We start from the raw sequence: 21,788 nt of genomic DNA, 5'->3' as shown, positions 1-21,788 counted from the left end.
TTTAATTTCTAGAGCCCTGAAATGCTTCAGGCTTTTCTTTGACAATTTTGTCCAGTTTTGTAGTTGGCTTTGAGCATAGAATATGTTCAAAATATGCTCAAAACCATGAGGCTTTGGACCTCAACCATAGTCCAAAGTCCTATCTACCAATCATGCATTGCTTATTCTATGGTGGCCTCTTTTTCTACCATTTAGTTTGTGTTCTGGGAACTATTTTGACCTATAATGCCTGGCTAATGATGTGCAAGTAGTAAACTTGAAACTGTCTCAAATAAACAAAGAGAATCATGCCAAATTTGAAAATGCAAATTTTACAGTTGTCTAAGCACCTTACTAGTTGTCTAGGACCAATAAATGGTCTAGAAAGGAGGATAAAGCTTAGAAAGCAGCCAGCATGCTACTAATTGGGATTCACAACATATTTATTATGAAAGGCACCATAACATGGCAACTTATGCAGTACTTTGGCACCTCATTCAATCTCTTGGCCTTAAATATTATCTACATGTTAATGACTCCCAAATTTATGTCACAGTCCACACCTCTCTCCTATACTTCAGACTCACATATCTCACAGCCAATTTCAATATCCATGCTTGAGTGTGTAATAGACATTTCACATTCACTATGTCCAAAGCTGAAGTTATCTTGTCACCAAATCTCTCTTCTTTTAGCCCTATCTATCTTTGATGATGGCAACTCCATTCTTTTAGCACTACTGCTAAAAATTGTATAGTCTTCATTGACTTCTCTCTTCTCACACCCCACATCCAATCCACAAAGAAGGTGTGTTGTTCAAAATATTATGAAATTCCAAAGTACAAATAAAATCCAACCACTTTCTTCATCTCCGCTGATATATCCCCATAAACCCACTATTATGTCTTACCTGGGCATGATAAATTCACTATCATCTCTCACCTGGATTATCATTGTAATATTCTTCTAACTGGTCTGCTACTACCTTTGTCCTCCTACATTCTATGATAGCAGCCAGAGTAAAACTGTTAAAGCTTAAGTCATATATCAAAAACTCTCTTGTGCTCAAAACCCTGCAATGGTTTCCCATTTCATGCAGAGCGTAAGCCAAGGTCTTTGCATTAGCCCATAAGGCCCTTCATGAACTTGTCCCATGATATCTTTGACCTCCTCTTACTCTATTTATTCTAGCAGTATGTCCACACCAGCCATATTGGCCTCCTGCCATTCATCAAACATGTCAGGTTTGCCATTTCCTTAGGACTCTTGCCATGTCTTTTCCTTCTGCTTCAAGTGCTTTTCCCACAGATACTTGCAGTTTTAATTCTTCATCCCCTTCAAGACTGAGTAATAATCACCTTCTCAATGAGGCTTATTCTAACCAACACTAACATCCCTTCTAAGTATTCACTATTTTGTACTTAACATCTTATTTATATCATATAATGTATTTATTTATTATGTTTATTGTTTACGATCTCTCTCCTCTAGAATGAAAGGCTCATGAGGACAGGGATTTTTGTCTGTTCACAAATATATTTCAAGCACCAAGAACAATGCCTGACACATACCAGTAAATGAATATTTGTTGAGTGAATAAATGTTTTCTTTAGCTTTTAAGACTAGACCAATAGCTGGTCTTAAAACTAGCTAATAACTAAGTAGTAACCCCATCAGCTGAAGTATAATATAACCAGTATAACACTAAAAACTACTTTCAAAAACTATACCTCATCATGGGTACTAACATGAGTATATAACATGTTACTCAAAGTTTCCAACAATAAATTTAGTGGTGAAAACAGTACAGTATGCTAGGGGACATGATAATGTAATGGTCTTTTAAGTGGCTGTAAGCTGAGGTGATTAATGGTCCTTCACCTTAATGTAGAAGCAAACATGGCAGAGACTCATAATGTCTCTTTCGTGGTTTACTGCTGGACCCAATTTCTCAGCCGCTCGTATCTTAGATGGGGACATGAGAGTAGTTTGGACAATGTAGGTTGAAAAGATGTGATCCACTTTCCTGGCTAATCTCTTACATTTCTCTTGTGATTTTGTTTTCTTCCCTTGTCCCTTGGTTAGATGGAGAGGATACAGTGGAGGATTCAGAGGTTGTAGAAGATGGTGGAGTCTCTGGATGGAAGGAAGCTGGGTCTCTGAATCACAAAGTGAAAGACCACTCACCAAACGCCTTATTGGACAATGACATGAATGAGAACTAAAACCTTTATAACTGTAACTCACTAATAGTTAGGGTTGATTGTTATGATAGCTAGTCTACCTAGACCAATAGAGCCAATTCCTAATAATATCATCTCGGAAGGGTAGGATGAAGCCTGATTATGCAAAGCGATGAAAATGACATATATTGAGTATCAAGGAAAATTGAAATCTTTGACAAAGTGGAATTGCCATCTCTGAAAACAGTTCTTTTAACTAAAATACGCCAATGTATTAGCAATTCTTCTTTGAACTAAATAGATTGGCACTTTTTGGACCTGAGATGTGAAACTCTGCCCTAAGTTAGGATTCATCTTTCAATTCAAAATAGCAGTGTCAATAGGAAAGCAAGTTGGCTGTTTGTGCTTAGCACCACCTGGCTGCAGTTACATCACTCAGCACTAAACATGCTGGCTGTGTCAGATTTGAGTACTGTCATTCTGATGAAGTGGGGAGTGTGTTGCCCTGGTAGGAAGCCTTTTAAATTGAATGACAAGGTTTTTCTTATTTGTTACATCCCCAGGCCATTGTCAAATCATATAATGCCAGCCCAGGAAAGTAATTACAGAACTGTTGTGAGGCTGTTAGCAGCTGCTTTTCATTTTTCCCCATTGTGACTGGGATGTGGTGGAGAAAAATTGGGATGACTAAGAACCACAACATAAATGCCACCCAATCTGCTGGCCAGTCACATATGGCACTTACTTTCAACCAAAGGGAAAAGAGGAGGCCCCTGAAATGTCGTTAGATGTAAGAGCTGAATATAATGCAGAATCTACAGCAAATTATCACAGAACAAGGTGTGAGGATAGGTGGATTCCATTTATTAAAGCGTTATGGAAATCATTAGGCCACAAAGTCTAATTTCTAAAAACAAAATTCTGTGTTGATCCCATTAAGAAATCCCTCTTCCTCCTAGTTGCTACTTTTCTTTTAGCATTTTCCTTATTTTTGTGTAAGAATTACAGTGACCCTTTGGTTAATAACATGTTACTCAAAGTTTCCAACAACAATAAATTTAGATTCTCATAAAAAAGCAACTGCTAAGATTGCTTTGAAGGGGATTGATATGATCCCCTTTAGATTGATATGAAGGGGAAATCAACATTATTTAATGTGTTTTAATCTTACCATATTACCTTAATTTGATTATTTGTAATAAGAACCTTATAAGTTATCCAGTACTTATTTTCAAAGTTAATTTATTTCCTAAACTCCAGTTTGTGAAGAATGGCAGACATTTGATAAGCTGATTTAAAGTAAAAACAGGTATGTATTGTTTTAAAGTTATAACTGCTTAAAGTTTAATGGAAACTTCTTAAAATCCCTAATACTACTAAATGCTGTATTTCTAATCAGGTGACAATATAATCATGATGAACCTTAAGTGATTACTCACTGTTTATTTTCTTTGAATGAAATTGTTTAACTGGAAGCTAGTAAGTTATTATGTGCACATACAATTCATTCTTGTTCTGAAAGTCATTGCTTTCCTTTCCTTGGCTACTGAGATACAATAAATACATTTGTATGTCTTTTAAAAATTGCAGCAGGCAGTTGCTTCCCTATACACTAGGCAATATCCCTTCCACTCAGAATTGGAACTCTTTTGAAAAAATAATTTATTTGCAAATGATGAAAGTGTTCAGAGGCTTGAGATCCAACAACATCCCAAATGAAAATAATTAGAATTTGTGGTAAAGATAAGAGTGAGATTTGAAACCTGTCGGTACATATCACCAAGAAGAAATAAATTATGGCTTGTCAAAAATGACAGATTTCAGCAAGGTGCTTCCTTTTCACTTTGAGTAAGACCTTTTTCCACCTAGCAATTAACTTTATTCCCATTAATATTCAGTAGCATTGACAAGGCTGACAGAGTAAAACTGGGTTTTATAAAACTAAAGACAGACTGATGGAGACTCATTACTTTGTCTAATAATTTCATCATTATATGTTGTATCTTAATAAATAAAGAACAAAGCTGTTGACTGTAGTATTGATTTGTTGTGCCAAGTAAAGGACTCAGATTTTCTGTGTATATTTTCTTTTTGTGATTCATAAATGTATTTTTGAAAATAAACAGTAATTTTGCCTAAAGGGTTGCAGAGGTGACAAAATAATACATTTACACCATACCATAATACCCTTAGTACTGGCATTGGTTCCTTTAGATATTTCTTCACAAGCTGTAAATAATAATTATGCCACACAGTTACATAAAATGAACAACTGCACTTAAATGACCCTTTGATTATAGATTTTGAGAAAGCCTAAGAACAAGTATTTTCTTGTGGTTTGGTGGAAAAAGAGCAAAGGATTAACTAACAACCCAAAGAAACCTAAAAACCAAACATTTTGGTCTTTCTTTTTTTTATGATATAAAAAGTTAGATAACAGAGCAGGTTTCACAAAACTTTAAGACGTGTCAAAGATGATGTTGCTTGGAGACATAATATCTGCTCTGTTTTTTTGTATTTGTCATATTTCCCACACTTGATCTCAGCCAAAAGGCAGAGAAGCAATTATTTGTTATATTTCCTTAAAAAATTAAAAATGAAACATTGTACTTTTCAAGGCTTATGGAAACAGTTGTTGGGCTTTTTTATTTTTATACAGGACACTTTGGCTTAATTCAGCTTTGCTTTCTCTTCTAGAACTGTGAGAAAAGAATTCTCATTGTTGATGAGAAAGATGTGATATTTGTCTAACAAAATCAACTTGATTTTTTTTTTGTTGAAGTTTCTAAGTTGTTCTTTCCCTCTGCCATGAAAAGTGACTTCTCAAAGGTGAAAGTCTGCCATTTTTTCTTAAAGAGTTCTTTTTCCATTAACATTATGTAGCTCAGCACTGTTTTTTGCCAACAGCAATAACAGTGACTTTTGGATGTATTATTTACATTAAATTTTGCCACTTGCATTTATTTTCTGTGCTATGACAACATACTGTTCTGTGGTAGAAATGACACAATTTTAGTCTTCATCAAATTCATAGTTTCTGCAAAAGTCTTATTTTTCATAAGCAAAAATTCATGTAGTGAAAATGGAGTCATTTCATGCAGTTCCCACTTTGGCCCTGAGCACATGCACTGAGCAGCTCTCCTCTTTACTCCTTTATTTTTGTCAGTATTAAAGTCTGCAGATGGGTATGTCACACCTGAACACCCTGAGTATGGAGTGTGTAATTATAATAAAAGCTTTGGAGTAGATTTCCCTAGCCCTTGAGTGTCTTCTTTTAAGTACCTCTCTGATGTTCCACATCACCTTCGATTATTAGATCCTGTTAGCTCTGATCTCCTTCTTTTACACCAATCTGCTTTTCTGATTTGAGCTTTATTTGACTCCACTGCTCTCTCTCAAACTTCCCTTCCAATGATCGATGCTAGTGTTTTCCTTCAGTTACTGTCTTGTTTTCTTCTTGATTATTCTATTTTCAAATCCATTTACGAACTTACCCTTACTCTTCATGAATAAAGACTTCTTAGAGAGAAGAGCAGTTATTTGAAGAACTGCAGTCATTAGTCAAATGTTTAGTGAGAACTTACTATACGTAAGACATTGTAAGAAAACTCAGATACCTGATGTATCATCACTACGATTGATTTGAGAACTTACTATACGTAAGACATTGTAAGAAAACTCAGATACCTGATGTATCATCACTACGATTGATTTGAGAACTTACTATACGTAAGACATTGTAAGAAAACTCAGATACCTGATGTATCATCACTACGATTGATAACTAACACTTATATAATAATAACAATGAATCAGACATTGATCTGTGTGCTTTACAAATATTAATGCACTTGGCCCTCCCAATATGCCCTATGTTTCATTATGCAGGTTTTATCATTATAGGTAAGAAAGGCCATATGATCAGAAGATTGCTGCCATTGAAAAGACAGTTTGTTACTCACAGTTCTCAAGAGAGAATATGCCATGCCATGCCATGGAGGGCCATACAGGAAAGCACCAGGGTTAGTCAAGAGGCAAACAGAGTGGGAGAAAAATGTGGGCAAGAGACTTTATTGTGGTTCCATTGGGAAGAAATAAGTGAGGCAGGGTAAGCAGGCTTAGTATTAGCTAGTTCAAATGCTTTCAACAGGCTCTTGGGTGCAGTAGCTGTCTGGAGTTGCCTGATACCTGGTCCTGGTGTGATTGGGGCAGGGGAATATGGGCCCAGAGTGAAGAACTTGATAGAGGAGGTGGGAAAAAGTGTGGGCTTTGGACTGGTTAGTTTGCACATGACGGTTGTGCTCAGAGGCAAGGAAATTGGCTAGCTCTAGGAGAAGAAGTCTCCCCAGGGTCAGTAAGATCCCAGTTATCCAAATATCAGAAAAATAAGGCATGCTTAATATATCTTAGAGACAGACAGCTAGTAGGGGTTTGAATCCAGGTTCAGAGGTAATAGGTCTGGCTCCAGAGTTCACATTCTTAGTTCTATGTCATGTTGCTTCACTAAGCAACATGGATTTTTATAGGGGAAGTAAAAAATATGCAACATATACGTGATATTATTGTGCTGTAAGAAAGGTAAAAGGGGGCTTCAGAATTAAGAGGTGGGAGACATCAATTAGATTGAAACTCAGGCAAAAATTCAGGAAAGAAGCCATAATTGAGTGTGCATTTAAAGGATGACAGAGATTCCCACAAAAAGGCAGAAATCATTCCAGGCAAAGGGAATTGCTTAAACAAAGTTGTAAAGACTTGAAATCAGTGAATGTGATTAAGCTGCTGCATACCACCCATATAGCATAATGGCATATGCAAAGCTCGAAGGAAATGATATTGAGAAAGTTATTTAAAATCAGATTTAAGAAAGTCATGAATAAAAAGCTAAGGAATTTGAGCTTATGTATATTACAGATCTTTGAGCAGTGCACTTCAGGGGTTAACCTTGATTTAGTGGAAGAAGAATTGGAAAGAGAAGAAGCAGAAGGTGAAAGCATCATTAATACGTTATGGAACTAACTCAAGTTATTGAAATAGCTCAAATGAAACTTAAGAATAATATCAAGGAGTATTAAGAGCTTGATTCCAAAACCATTGTAGAGATAGAATTAGAAGTATTCTATGTTGAAGCTCTGTCATATAAAGTAATGACTAAAGGAATTGGTAATTTTACTATGCAGAAGAGAAAATAAAGGGATAGACTCTCTTGGGTGCTGAGCTAGGCCAAACCTCAGAGGCTGCTCTGGGCTCCAAGGTGGGAGAGAATAAAAACATGGACAGAGCTCATGAATGCTTGTACTCCATCAGTTCAGTTCAGAAGCTGATAAGTAGTGAAAAGAAGCCTCAGCTCTACTATAGTTCAGCATGGCACTGTTATTGGAATAAAAAAAAAAAGAGTAATTTATAATAAAATAATATGTATTTCAATATGTAAATGCTCAGACAAAGCTATCCCAGGAGAACTGATGATACAGACGGAGCTTTCACCTATTTCATCTGGATTTAAGAGAGTTAAGTTCAGAATCCCTTCAATACAAGAAATTCAGGAAGATGAAAGAGTAGATATCTAGGTCGTCACTAAATAAAAATAAGTCCTAACAGACTAGAATTATTTGTCTATAAGAAAAAAAAATCTTAATTGAAATAAGGATAACATGCCAAGACAAATTACAGACTTTGGAAACAGAGAAAAAGAAGTATGATATTAGCGCAAACGAGTTGGGCCTTATTTATAAGTGCAGTGTCAAAATTATTCCCAATATTATGATGGGATAGTGACAAAGTATCTCTGAAAACATATCTCCTGCCTTAAAATTCCTCCACATGTTGAGGCTCACAATCAGTCTCTGGCACTTAGAAAGACCCAGGAGACTCTATCCTTTGATAATCTATAGGGGAGGTAGGTTGTATTATAAAAAGAAGTAGTAATACAAGAAACCACAGGAACATTGTGACAGAGACAGAATCTGTGCCAACACTGGGAAAAAAGGCAACCCTCAAAATAAATAATTTCCTTATATTACTTATATAATCTAGATTTCTCATCATCGTCATTCATAAAAACTTTAAAATATATGTAATGGCAAGAATATAAAATATAAAAATAAATCTTTATTAATAAAATTCAATTAAATCCCAGCATCTTGTATATTTCCACTAATTTTATAATATTACTTCTAAGCCATAAGAGTCTTAGGTTCCCTTTATTATCTGTCTGTATGTGGCAGCAATATGTGCCAACTAGCACTGGTATGTCATATTGGTGACTCAATTATAATGAGGGGCATTGTTTCGCTGAGGTGATTTTCTGAAATGGTGAACAAGTCTCAGAAAACATAGTGCAAAGTTCCTTTGATTTAAACAGTATTGTATTCCTGACATTTTTAATTTATAACTATGAAGAAATACATTTTGTTGTGATTGGTAAAATTATTTTCTAGACTCTCAAATAATTGTAACTTTTTTCCCCCTACATGAATGTTGATGGAATATTTGAAAATCATGCAGCATAATTATCTATTGGGTAAAACTGTCACATGCATCACAGGACACCTAGCATCTCTGTCCAGCTCCACTTCCTAAATAACAGCATCATCCTGCAATTTGTATGAAAAATAAAAATGATCACATATTTTAAAAATTATTTGTGTAAAAAAACTACTGCTTTAAGTAATGGTGCTCAATACAAGGGAGATCCCTGCTATATGACATGATCAGGATTATGCTAAAATCTTTTAGTAGAGAAATGATAGAAAGATTTCCAGTATTGGGTGACTAGTTGGACTAGTTCAAAGTTGAAAAATCAAATGCCTACAGGCATAAAGCAGGTATAACAAATGTGTGAACTGGGCCAAGAGGAAGACAATAGAGAGTTGTGTGGTCTGTGACCAGTTGTCCGAGTACCACTTGTTGAAAGATTATTTTTTCCTCATTGAATTGCTTTAGCACCTTGTCAAAAATCAATTGACAGTAAATGTGAGGGATTATTTCTGAACTCTCAGTTCTATTCCATTTACCTATGTCATCTTTACACCAGTACTACACTGTCTCAATTACTGCAGCTATGTACTAAGTTTTGAAATCAATTAATGTGAACCTTACACCTTTTTTCCTTTATTAAGATTATTTTGGTTATTCTGGGTAACTCGAATTTCTACATAAATTTCAGGATCAGCTTGTTCATTTCTACAAAGAAGCCAGCTGAATTTTGATAGGGATTGCATTGAGTTTGTAGATTAATTTCAGGGGCATTGCTATCTTAACAATATTGTCTTCTGATCCATGAACATAGGATGCCTTTCTATTTGTTTAGGTCTTCTTAAATTTCTCTCAACATTGTTTTATAGTTTTCAAGTTGTATGTCTTATAATTATTTTGTTAAATTTATTCATAGTATTTTATTTTTTTCCATCTGGTTGCCTTTTATTTCATGTTCTTGCCAGTTGCCCTGGCTGGGTCCACTTAGCTTTTAAAACTTGTATGTCTTACAACCCATTTCTCTTACTCATTATTTATTACACTGGTTCAATGAAACAAATCACCGCGCTTTCTCTTTCGGCAACTCTCCATCTCCTAAAATCTTTTGGATCTTTTGTAACTTATTCTTGAACAAAAACATCCCTAATTAACACTACACCACTATTCCAGAGCTTATTTCTATAATCTCCACCACTCTGACACATCCATAATTATAGTGTAAATTGCCATTTATCCTGTTACTGTTTATTATCTGGGACAGATATTCTCATAATGTCTCCTATTAAATTTTAAGCTCTTTTGAGTAGGGTCAAAGTTGAAAAATGAAATGCTTACAGGCAAATGTAGTATGTTTTCTACTTTGTTTTCTATTTCAAGCTCTTAAAAAAAATCCTAACAGAGTCACAAAAGTCTGGCTCAAAGGTGTGTTCCATTTGCTTTGCTTTTTTAACTGAAAAGCAGGTCAATGAGATGAGAAGAGCACTACCTTGTCTTGAGTCCTGGCTTTGCCACTTAAATGCTACATAATATTGAGTAATTAATTTACATCCGAGTCTCAGTTTTTCCATCTGTAAAGTAAGAATAACAATGTCTAACTTGATCAATTATAATAAAGATTAAAAATTGGCAAGTAAAACATATAGCCTATGGCAGGCTTTGATAAATGACATTGTGATGGTTAATACTGAGTGTGAACTTGATTGGATTGAAGGATGCAAAGTATTGTTCCTGAGTGTGTCTGTGAGGGTGTTGCCAAAGGAGATTAACATTTGAGTCAATGGACTGGGAGAGGCAGACCCACCCTCAATCTGGATGGGCACAATCTAATTGTCAAAGGTGTTTGAACCAGAGCAACTCCATCTTGAATAAGACCTGGGTAAAATAAGGCTGAGATCTATTGGGCTGCATTCCCAGATGCTTAAGACATTCTAAGTCACAGGATGAGATAGGAGGTCAGCACAAAACACAGGTCATAAAGACCTTGCTGGTAAAACAGCTTGCAATAAAGAAGCCGGCCAAAACTCACCAAAACCAAAATGGTCACGAGAGTGATCTCTGGTGGTCCTCACTGCTACACTACCACCAGTGCCATGACAGTTTACAAATGCCATGGCAGCATCAGGGAGTTACCCTATGTGGTCTAAAAAGGGGAAGCATGAATGATCCACCCCTTGTTTAGCATATCTACAAGAAATAACCATAAAAACAGGCAACCAGCAGCCCTCAAAACTGCTCCGTCTATGGAGTAGCCATTCTTTTATTCCTTACTTTCCTAAAAAACTTGTTTTCACTTTACCCTATGGACTCACCCTGTATTCTTTCTTGCATGAGATCCAAGAACCCTCTCTTGGGGTCTGAATTGGAACCCCTTTCCTGTAACATCTTTCTGGCAACCACGGAAGGGACGATATTAAGGAAACCCCCGACCCTAGGCTAACTTTGAGTAAGTGGTGAGGTCTGGTAACATCTTTCTGGTGAACCCTGAAGGGAAGATACTGAGGCGATCCCCCAACCCAAAGAAAATATACTGCAGCACTGATTGCACAACTTTGGGTACGTGGGGTACATATACCTGGGTAAAGGATGGGATTGGATTAGAGGCTCAACTTAGGGGAGTTAGAGTATCTCCAGACAGTGTGGGTTAGAGGACCTTCTTAATAAAAGGCAAGAATGCTTGATCAACCTTGGGTTAGAGGCCCAATTTAGGAGGGTTAGAGACCCTTCTAAGATTTAGGGGGTTAGAAGCCCCTCTCAGTAAAGTCCTTCTCGGCAAAGTCCCTTTTGGCTAAGAACGGGTTTGGTGCTATAGGATATTAATTGCTATTCTCTTTGTTGTTGTTGTTGTTCGCTTCTTTTCCATACGTTATTGCGGTTCAGGTGGTGTTTGGTTATGTAAGTTCTTCAATGGAGATTTTGGTGCACCCATCACCCAAGCAGTATACACTGTATCCTCTTTGTAGTCTTTTATCCCTTGCCCCCTTCCCACCCTTTTCTCCAAGTCCCCAAAGTCCATTGTCTCATTTTTATGCCTTTGCATACTCATAGCTTAGCTCCAACATATCAGTAAGAACATAAGGATGCTTGGTTTTCCATTCCTGAGTTACTTCACTTAGAATAATAGTCTCCAATATCATCCAGGTCACTGTGAATGCCGTTAATTCATTCCTTTTATGGCTGAGTAGTATTCCATCATATATGTACACCACAGTTTCTTTATCCACTCATTGATTGATGGGCATTTGAGTTGGATCCATGGTCTTGCAATTGTGAATTGTGCTGCTATAAACATGCTTATGCAAGTATCATTTTGGTATAATGACTTCTTTTCCTCTGGGTAGATACCTAGCAGCGGGATTGCTGTGGGTTGTCTGTTTACTGTCCTGACTGTTCCTCTACCAAAACCAAAAAAGGACATAACCAAAAAAGAAAACTACAAACCAATATCCCTGATGAACATAGATGCCAAAATTTTTAACCAAATACTAGCTAACTGAATTCAACAACATATCAAAAAGATAATTCACCATGATCAAGTAGGTTTCATGCCAGGGATGCAAGGATGGTTTACCATATGCAAGTCAATAAATGTGCTACACCACATAAACATAATTAAAAACAAAAATCACATGATTATCTCAATAGATGCAGAAAAAGCATTAGACAAAATCCAGCATTCCTTTATGATTAAAACTGACAGCAAAATCAGCATACAAGGGACATACCTCAATGTAATAAAGCCACCTATGACAAACCCACTGAATGGGGAAAAATTGAAAGCATTTCCTCTGAGAACTGGAACAAGACAAGGATGCCCACTCTCACCACTCCTCTTCAACATAGTACTGGAAGTCTTAGCCAGAGCAATCAGACAAGAGAAAGAAATAAAAGGCATCTAAATCAGTAAAGAGGAAGTCAAACTCACTGTCTGCTGATGACATGATCGTTTACCTCAAAAACCCTCAAGACTCCTCCAGAAAGCTCCTAGAACTGATAAAAGAATTCAGCAAAGTTTCTGGATACAAGATTAATATACAAAAACCAGTAGCTGTTGTATATGCCAACAGCGACCAAGTGGAGAATCAAATCAAGACCTCAACCCCTTTTACAATAGCTGCAAAAATAAAATAAAATAATAAAATACTTAGGAATATACCTAATCAAGGAGGTGAAAGACCTCTATAAGGAAAACTACAAAACACTGCTGAAAGAAATCATAGGCAACACAAACAAATGGAAACACATCTTATGCTCATGGATGGGTAGAATCAATATTGTGAAAATGACCATACTGCCAAAAGCAATCTACAAATTCAACACAGTTCCCATCAAAATACCACTATCATTCTTTATAGAATTGGAAAAACAATTGTAAACTTCATATGGAACACCCCCACCCCAAAACAAAAGCCCTCATAGCCAAAGCAAGACTGAGCAAAAAGAACAAATTTGGAGGCATCACACTACCTGATTTCAAACTACACTATAAGGCCATAGTCACCAAAACAGCATGGTACTGGTATATAAATAGGCACATAGACCAATTGAACAAAATAGAGAACCCAGAAATAAACCCAAATACTTACAGTCAACTGATCTTCAACAAAGCAAACACAAACATAAGTGAGGAAAGGACACCCTTTTCAACAAATAGTGCTGGGATAATTGGCTAGCTACATGCAGGAGAATGAAACTGGATCCTCATCTCTCATCTTATATAAAAATCAACTCAAGATAGATTAAGGACTTAAATCTAAGATCTGAAACTATAAAAATTTTAGAAGATAACATTGGAAAAACCCTTCTAGACTTTGGCTTAGGCCAAGATTTCATGACCAAGATCCCAAAAGCATATGCAATAAAAACAAAGATAAATAGCTGGGACTTAATTAAATCATTATTCTCTTTGAACTAATCTGCCTTGCACTCTTTGCTGACAGCTGTAGGTGACAGAATTGGCATGAACAGGATTACGGGACATAGGAAGCTTTTTCCTCACCAAAAAGGGGAAACCTGAATGCTGATGGGACTGCTGGAAAAGATCCCTTCACTATCGACAAGTAGCCACCTGCACTTTTTAGTGTCCCTGCAATGGGTGAGTCTTTCTCTGGCCTCTGTGAGCACCTCACCTTCCCCACCCTGCCTCAGGCAATGTTTTCCTCTCCCTGTCTGTGTGCAAATTGGTTGAATGGTAAAAATCACTGTTTATCCCCTCTGCAAAGTTTTAATTAATTGGAAAAAGGATTTGTAAAACTAGTCTTAAGCTACAGCAAATCTGTTGTACTTTGTGCTATTGTATTAGTCTGTTTTCACACTGCTGATAAAGACATACTTGAGACTGGGAAGAAAAATCTGTTTAGTTGGACTTACAGTTCCACATGGCTGGGGAAGCCTCAGAATCATGGCAGGACGCGAAAGGTATTTCTTACATCATGTCAGCAAGAGAAAATGAGGAAGAAGCAAAAGCAGAAACCCGTGATAAACCCATCAGATCTCGAGACTTATTCACTATTATAAGAATAGCATGAGAAAGACCAGCCCCCATGATTAAATTATCTCCCCCTGGATCCCTCCCACAACACGTGGGAATTCTGGGAGATACAATTCAAGTTCATATTTGAATGGGGATACAGCCAAACCATACTATTCCACCCCTGCCCCCTCCAATCTTATGTCCTCACATTTCAAAACCAATCATGCTTTCCCAACAGGCCCCCAAAGTCTTAACTCATTTCAGCAGTAACCCAAAAGTCCCTTCTGCCTATGAGCCTGTAAAATAAAAAACAAGCTACTTACTTCCTAGACACCATGGGGGTACAGGTATTGGGTAAATACAGCCATTTCAAATGGGAGAAATTGGCCAAAATAAGGGAGTTACAGGGACCTTGCAAGTCTGAAATCCAGCAGGACAGCCAGATTTTAAAGCTCCAAAATGATCTCCTTTGACCCCAGGTCTTATATCCAGGTCAAGCTGATGCAAGAGGTGGGTTCCCATGGTGTTGGGCAGCTTTGACCATGTGACTTTACAGGGTACGGCCTCCCTCTTGGCTGCTTTCACAGACTGGCATTGAGTGTCTGTGGCTTTTCCAGGTGCACAGTGCAAGTTGTTGGCGTATCTACATTTCTGCGGTCTGGAGGATGGTGGCCCTCTTCTCACAGCTCCTCTAGGCAGTGCCCTAGTAGGAACTCTGTGTGGGGGCTCCAACCCTACATTTCCCTTCCGCACTCCCCTCTCCATGAGGGCCCTGCCCCTGCAGCAAACTTTTGCCTGGGCAACCAGGCATTTCCATACATCTGAAATCTTCTGAAATCTGAGGTTTCCAAACCTCAATTCTTGACTTTTGTTCACCCACAGGCTCAACGACATGTGGAAACTGCCAAGGCTTGGGGCTTCCACCTGGAGTGGCTGGGACATAGGGCACCAAGTCCCTAGGCTGCACACAGCACAAGGACCCTGGGGCCAGCCCACAAAACAACTTTTTCCTCCTGGGTCTTTGGCCTGCAATGGGAGAGGCTGCCGGGAAAGTCTCATAATACCTAGTGGGCCTCTTTGGATTTTGGAGGCAACACATTCCTCATTTGGGTGTGTTACTCCGGCCCATTTATTGAGTGACTGGGAAGTCTTGAGTGGGGTCCAGAACAAGAGAAGGCTCTGCAACAGGTCCAGGCTGCTGGCCAAGCTGCTCTGCCCCTTGGGTCATATGACCCAGCAGATCCAATGGAGCTTGAAGTGTCAGAGGTAGATAGGGATGCTGTTTGGAGCCTTGGTAGGCCTTCATAGGTGAATCACAGTGGAGGCCTCTAGGATTTTGGAGCAAGGCCCCACCATCTTCTGTAGATAACTACTCTCCTATTAAGTGATGGCTCTTGGCCTGTTACTGGGCTTTGGTAGTAATTGAACGTTTGACTACGGGTCACCAAGTCACCACACGACCTAAACTGCCTATCATGAACTGCGTGCCTTCTGACCTATCTAGCCATGAAGTGGGGCATGCACAGCAGCATTCCAGCATCAAATGGAAGTGGTATATATGTGATCAGGCTCAAGTAGGTCCTGAAGGCACAATTAAGTTACATGAGGAAGTGGCTCAAACGCCCATGTTCCCCACTCCTGCTCCCCTGCCTTCTTTCCCCCAGCCTGCACCAATGGCCTCATGGGGAATTCCCTATGATCAGTTGACAGAGGAAGAGAATACTAGGGCCTGGTTCACAGATAGTTCTGAACAATATGCAGGCAACACCTGAAAGTGGACAGCTGCGGCACTACAGCCCCTTTGTAGGACATCCCTGAAGGTCACTGGTGAAGAGAAATCTTCCCAGTGGGCAGAACTCATACAGTGCACCTGGTTGTATACTTTGCTTGGAAGGAGAAATAGCCAGATGTGTGATTATATAGTGATTCATGGGCTGTATTCACTGGTTTGGCTGGAAGGTCGGGGACTTGGAAGAAGCATGATTGGAAAATTGGTGGCAAAGAAATTTGGGGAAGAGGTATGTAGATGAACCTCTTTGTGTGGTCAAAAACTGAAGATATTTGTATTTCATGTGAGTGCTCATGAACAAGTGACCTCAGCAGAGGAGAATTTTAATAATCGAGTGGATAGGGTATCTTGTTCCGTGGACAGCACTCAGCCTCTTTCCCCAGCTACCCCTGTCATCACCTAATGGGCCCATGAACAAAGTGGCCATGGTAGTAGGAATGGGAGGTTACGCATGGGCTCAGCAACATGGACTTTCACTCGCTAAGGCTGACCTGGCTATGGCCATGGCTGAGTGCCCAATTTGCCAGCAGCACCAGAGACCAACAACTGAGTCCTTAACATGGCACAATTCCTTGGGGTGTTCAGCCAGCCACTTGGTGGAAGGTTGATTATACTGGACCTCTTGCATCTTGGAAAGGGCGGCTGTTTGTCCTCACCAGAATAAACACTTATTCCAGATATGGGTTTGCATATCTTGCATGCAATGCTTCTGCCTAGACTGCCATCTGTGAACTCATAGAATGCCTTATCCACTGTCATGGTATTCCACACAGCATCGCCTCTGACCAAGGCACTCACTTTATGGCTAAATAAATGCAGCAGTGGGCTCATGCTCATGGAATTCACTGGTCTTATCTCTTCCCCATCAACCTGAAGCAGCTGGATTGACAGAATGGTGGAATGGCCTTTTGAAGTCACAATTACAATGCCAACTAGGTGACAATACTTTGCAGGGCTGGGACAAAGTTCTCCAGAAGGCTGTGGTGCTCTGAATCAATGTCCAATGTATGGTACTGTTTCTTGAATAGGATTCACAGGTCCAGGAATCAAGCGGTCGAAGTGGAAGTGGCACCACTCACCATCTCCTGTAGTGACCCACAGGCAAATTTTTTGCTTCCTGTTCCTGTGACATTAGGTTCTGTTGGCCTAGAGGTCTTAGCTCCAGAGAGAAGAATGCTACCATCAGGAGACACAACAATAATTCCATTAAACTGGAAGTAAGATTGCCACCTGGACACTGGCCTCCTCCTACCTCTATATCAACAGGCTAAGATGGGAGCTACAGTATTGGCTGGAGTGATTGACCCAGAATATCAAAATGACATCAGTCTACTTCTCCATAATGGAGGTAAGAAAGAGTATGCACGGAATTCAGGAGATCCTTTAGGGCATCTCTTAGTATTACCATGCCCTGTGATTAAGGTCAATGGGAAATTACAACAGCCTAATCCAGGCAGGACTACAAGTGGCCCAGACCCTTCAGGAAAGAAGGTTTGGGTCACTCCACCAGGTTAAAAAAAACGTGACCTGCTGAGGTGCTTGGTGAAGGCAAAGGGAATACAGAATGGGTGGTAGAAGAAGGTAGTCATCAATACCAGCTACAACCACGTGAACAGTTGCAGAAACGAGGACTGTAATTGTCATGAATATTTCCTACTTATTTTGTTAAGAATATGTTTGTGCAGGTATACACTTGTACTAGGAAAATAGCTTCATTTTATTTCCTTTTTCCTTTATCATGTGACATAAGATTTATTGACTTCATATCAGCATTTAAGTGTTGTTAACTTTATGAAATAGCATTTAGGTTAAGGATTAGTGTGCTTCTAGTTGTACAAAGGATAGCCGTATTATATTAGGCATAATTATGACCTTATTATTGTCTTCACTTGAAGATTATATATGATTTCAGGAGCTGTATATGGGTTCAAATTGACAAGGGGTGGACTTGTGATGGTTAATATTGTCAACTTGATTGGATTGAAGGATGCAAAGTATTGTTCCTGGGCATATCTGTGAGGGTGTTGCCAAAGGAGATTAACAGTTGAGTCAGTGGACTGGGAGAAACAGACTAACCCTCAATCGGGTGGGCACCATCTAATCAGCTGCCAGCACAGCTAGAATAAAGCAGGCAGAAGTTGGAAGGACTTTACTTGCTAAGTCTTCAGACCTTCATTTTTCTCCCATGCCAGATGCTTCCTGCCCTTGAACATCAGATTTCAAGTTCTTCAGCTTTTGGACTCTTTGGACTTACACCAGTGGTTTTCCAGGGTCCCTTGGGCCTTTGGCCACAGAATGAAGGCTGTACTGTCAGCTTCTCTACTTTTGAGGTTTTGGGACAAGGACTGATCCACCACTGGCTTCCTTGCTCTTCAACTTGCAGACAGCTTATCGTGGGACTTTACTTTGTGATCGTATGAGTCAATTCTCCTAATAAACTCCCCTTTTTATATACACATATCCTATTAGTTCTGTCCCTTTAGAGAATCCTGGACTAATGCAGGCATTAACATTTACTCTTTATAAAAGCAATGTGACAATTAATAAAAACCTAAGCTTAGAGTTTTTCTTTTAGAAATAAACAAAGAAAATAGGAAAATTGAAATTTTAAATAGTTATAAAAGTTATCTAGGATTCTGATTATTTTATTTCCATGTCATATCTAAGGCTTCTCCATCAGTGCCATGTTCTCCTTGGAACCCTTCATCATTTATTTCAGGAGGAATATAGAGCATGAAGCAGAAAGTATGACACCTCCCCCCATCTTCTTGCTTATTTTGTACGACTTCTGGCATCTTACATTGCAAAACAGACAGAAAAACAACATCAAGAGAAAATGTATTGAAAGTAAATATTTAATGTCAAATACAACAAAGTTTAAAGGGCTCTACTCCAATCATTGATTCATTTGAAATGAAGTGGGAAACTTTGGAAGCTATATTTATTGTTACTAGTTTTTTATTCTGTACTAATTAGCCAGAGAAAAATAATGCAAAATGTTGTATGTTGCTTGATTTTTTCTCTTTCACAAATAACTGAAATAATTCTTTGTAAACGTTTTTTAAAATATTTTTTAAATTTTTTTAAATTTTAAAAATAAAAATAAAAAAATATTTTTAAAACAACAATTAATATTAATAAAAGTCTAATTAGAGAAAATATTAAGTAAAAAGCAGTATTTCCTCTTCTTGAGCTTTATTAAAGCAGAGATTCCTTAACTATAACCATCTTTGTCAAGGAAATATTTATTTTAAATAAATATATTACATCCTAAATAGAGCAAGGCAACAGATGTATCCGAGTGAATTCAAAAGTGGCACATTCTTGGGCTTCCCCCTGGCAGTTATATTTTTGGCTTTGCCCTCTGTGAGTGATGGAATAATTTCTAGTCTTTACAGGGATTTTTTTTAAAGCCACAAAAGTCAGAAAGGTTATTTCACATGTACTGAGGAAATTATGTGTATCATCATAGAGTCTAGCCAGGAAACAGAAACCACCTGAGTAGTTAAAGAGACTTTAATGGAGAAAACTGATTCCCTGGGTGATGAAAGTGCTGAGAAACCAAACAGAGGACAGTGAGCCAATGCAAAGATTCATAACAGCAAGAAGCCACCCTGACCCATGACTGAAGGGATAAAGAGTGAACGCAGTGTTACTGGCACTAGTGGAAGCTGGAACCATAGCTGGTTTGCCTGCCAAGAGCTGGATTCATAAAGCTGTTGGAAGGCAGGGGAAGAAAAGAGATACCCTGGCTTATTCCACCCCACCACCTCCCCCATAATCTATTTGAAGCCACTGAGCATGGGAAACACAGCCGCAGAGGTTGGTGTCCCTTGATGCAGAGAAGGGGGAAGGCAGGGAAAGGATGAGAGGGCAAACAGGTCCAGAATGTTCTTACCATGGAATTGCCTACTAAAGTAGAAAAGATGTGAGGGAGTCAGGGAGGGGCTGGTGTTGAAGAAAGGCAACATGGAATGAATCTGGCCATCTATGTTTTGGTAGAGGACATGAAATGGACCTGTTTGTTTTGTTTACTCTTTTGTAAGAGAACAATCAACATATTTTGGACTGAGATGAGCTATTTTGCTTCTTGATTTTGTATTACATACTAGATTTATCAATGCTACTATCAGCTTACTTTTTTAGTTAGACACCTGGGGGCAGGGACCATAATCTGCATCTGTTTTACCATAAACTTTTAGTATCACAGTATGATGTCATGATATTCTAGTGCTGTGTAGACACATAACGTAAAAACACACATTTTTAATTAACAGAGACATGATAGGATATAAAACGTGATGGCTACGGGAATCAGTGATGCAAATTCTGCAACATAAGTAGCAATCTAATGTTCTGTGAGAGGGTAAAATTCCAACCAATTCATCAAGACACTCTTAATACAATAACGACTTTTATGGCTTGATGGGAGACCTATTACAATGAGGTCAGATTCTGCTTCCCAAACTATTTTGGTTAAGAGGCCACATGTTAGCCACTGATGGATTTGCTGAAGCCAACAGAAAGAAGTTGAACAGGAGAGAGGAGAGCGTCTGACTAAAGTAGATCAGGAATAAGGCTAGAAAAGGGATCTTTAGGGCCTCTGGGAAACACCAGCTAGTTCCTGTTCACTGAAGTTCAGGAATGAACTGTGCAAAACCATTAAGGGTATATTATTACCCTTCATCTGATCTTGACAAGAGAATTTTTGGTGATAAAAAAAGAAAAAAGACAGACTGATTAAGCTGCATCTGGGTTAACTTTCCTAAATAGCAAGTTGGCAGACAGCCTGGAAACAATGTAAATTCTGCTTCATTAAAATTGCAATCACGGTTGATTTTTTTTTTTCTACCTAGCTGGCTATTGGGAAATAAAATGTCAATGGTCGCATGGTTTATGTAAAAGATAACACATAGAAACCCTGCACAAAAATTCCTATAGATGGGACTGGAGGCAACCATGTAAACTGTGTAGAAGAATGGGTGGCTGAGAGGAACAGCGACAAGTGCTGGCCCCCTCCAGAGGCCCCATATACTCATGAAATGATGTTCAAAAAAGGTCAAGAAAAGAGGTTTGTTAATAAGCTTTTTTTTTTCTTTTGGAAAGGAAAATAAGAGCTGATTTGTATATTAAATAAACATAGTACAGCTTTCATTGACCAAAAATTGGCACATAAGAGTTTTTTTGTATAAACATTTTTTTCTCCCATGACGAAACTCGAAACTCAAGGGAGCACTTTGCAAGAAAAATGACAATGTAATATTTTCTCTATCAATTTTGAATAAAAGCCAAAGAAATAATGTCACAACGTGTGTCTACGGCATCAAATGTATATTGATTAACTCTTTCTAGAAAAAGCCTAAAGGCAAAAAAAAAAAAAAGTCAAAATTGACTGTGTTTTAGGTCAATGTATCCAGTAATATTCGAGGATCAAGTCAAGATAGGAAAATTGGGAAGATGAGTTCATGAGAGAAAGGTAAAATGCATTTATTTTGTATATGCAAATAAAAATGTCTAATACATAGTTAGAAAGGTAGGATTGGCTCGTTCTTTTTCATGGTATTTCAGAGGGAAGCACCACTTCAGAGTGAACATTAATGTTTCCCTCTCAGTCACTAGCTGCTAGAAACGCACTGAAATGGACAATGAACACAAATATCATACCTTTTATGAGAAGCATATGGCCATAGAAGTTGCTGCTAATGCTGACTGAAGAGTGAAAAGCTTATGTCATCTGAATCAGTGATGGGAACTGTAAACAAAGTTTTCCCATGAAGCAGAATGTCTTGACCCATGGCTGTGTTTGCTGCTACTAAGTAAGGAGTGTTCCTATCACATGCCAAGGAGAACTGGAGAAAGTACAAATCTGTTCGAGGTTGCATTGTGGATGTCA

General features: G+C 38.4%; 1 long non-coding RNA gene across 1 annotated transcript in view; it reads left to right on the top strand.

Annotated features, from left to right (window-relative positions):
- Positions 1 to 3,165, top strand: part of LOC126959396 (uncharacterized) — a 78,876-nt gene extending 75,711 nt beyond the window's left edge. Inside the window, exon 4 of the long non-coding RNA XR_007727526.1 lies at positions 2,065 to 3,165. This is a non-coding gene — a long non-coding RNA (uncharacterized LOC126959396). The remainder of the gene's footprint in view (positions 1 to 2,064) is intronic.
- Positions 3,166 to 21,788: the final 18,623 nt, after the last annotated feature.

This window comes from Macaca thibetana, chromosome 7 (assembly GCF_024542745.1).
Source record: "Macaca thibetana thibetana isolate TM-01 chromosome 7, ASM2454274v1, whole genome shotgun sequence".
NCBI lineage: Eukaryota > Metazoa > Chordata > Mammalia > Primates > Cercopithecidae > Macaca > Macaca thibetana.
Note: the sequence above shows the minus strand (reverse complement) of the source record. Positions and strands in the feature narration are given on the sequence as shown.